General features: G+C 38.9%; 1 pseudogene; it reads left to right on the top strand.

Annotated features, from left to right (window-relative positions):
* The first annotated feature begins 554 nt into the window (after positions 1-554).
* LOC142751411 (5S ribosomal RNA) lies at positions 555-673 on the top strand (annotated as a pseudogene).
* The last annotated feature ends 483 nt before the right edge of the window (positions 674-1,156 follow it).

Genomic DNA, 1,156 nt, shown 5'->3' with positions numbered 1-1,156 from the left:
TCTGCTTAAGTGAGGGTTTTGCATTCTTTCCTCTATTATTTATCTGCCAATTTTTGATGAAGTGTAGTGGTGACATGATAAAAGTAATTTTTTAAATTGCTCTTTACTTTTTTTCCCTTTTTAGAATTGAAATATCGTATGGGGACGAGCCACACACCGTCGATGAACAACAGACTCTGTACAATAAATTGTTGTGCAAGCTATATAGATATCTATTGATATTTTTTCTTCCTCTACTGTCTGTTAAATCTCAATAGTCAACATTTAATGCCCATATTACTATAGATTATACGAATGTTATGTTCTAGGGATTTGCCTACTCCAACAAAATACTCTTTAAACTCCTATTGCTTTTTGGTGCGAATATAACAGAGCGTTATGTCTATAATGGATAGCCACCACACGAAGGTGTGGGTGACAGACCATAGTAGACATGGAGCTTGTCTGATACACTACATTGTAGATGTTGGTGTCCAGATAATGACCCGGTCTGCTAAAGTTATTTTTGATAATATGGAGTAAAGTAGATTTAAGTACCAAGTGAGACATATAATGTCAATGACCATTCTAAGCTGAATGTGCCTGCTCTCGTCAGATCGCAGACATTAAACAGCTGAAGGCCTCGCTAGTACCAGTATGGAAGACTGTCTGGGAATCCGTGGTGAGGTTGACTTTGGCATTTTCCCTTGAAAAAATACATTTTACTTACAATTCACATGTTGCTTGAGTGATGTCAAGAGCTGAGGGTTCGTAACTCTCACTACTGGACGAACTTGTTTCTGATTGGCTGCTGTAGACTTTTGTCATGGCAACCTGGGACGCCGTCCGCTGATTGGATGTTTGCCCTTCCTTGCACAACGGGTTGTTAGTGCATGCTCTGTTGACTATTGCAGACACTGGAGGATTGTATATTTTAATTGAAACAGCACTTGCACGATTTGGTCTGAGGCTCTGCGACTGGTGAGTGGCTTGTGACTCCCCCCCCCCCCCCCCTTCACTAATACATATACTTGTTCAATGTTATTGTAATGGATTAAATACACTGTTTTGTAACACAGAATTTTTATATACACTTTATGCAATAACTGCTTGTACGTTGTTATATGGTGCTGTGCACTTTTTTACATTTGTATTAGCCAAATGTTGGCCTTTTTTA

This window comes from Rhinoderma darwinii, chromosome 3, assembly GCF_050947455.1.
Source record: "Rhinoderma darwinii isolate aRhiDar2 chromosome 3, aRhiDar2.hap1, whole genome shotgun sequence".
Lineage (NCBI taxonomy): Eukaryota > Metazoa > Chordata > Amphibia > Anura > Rhinodermatidae > Rhinoderma > Rhinoderma darwinii.
The sequence above is the reverse complement of the archived record's forward strand: the minus strand, read 5'-3'. Positions and strand labels throughout refer to the sequence as shown.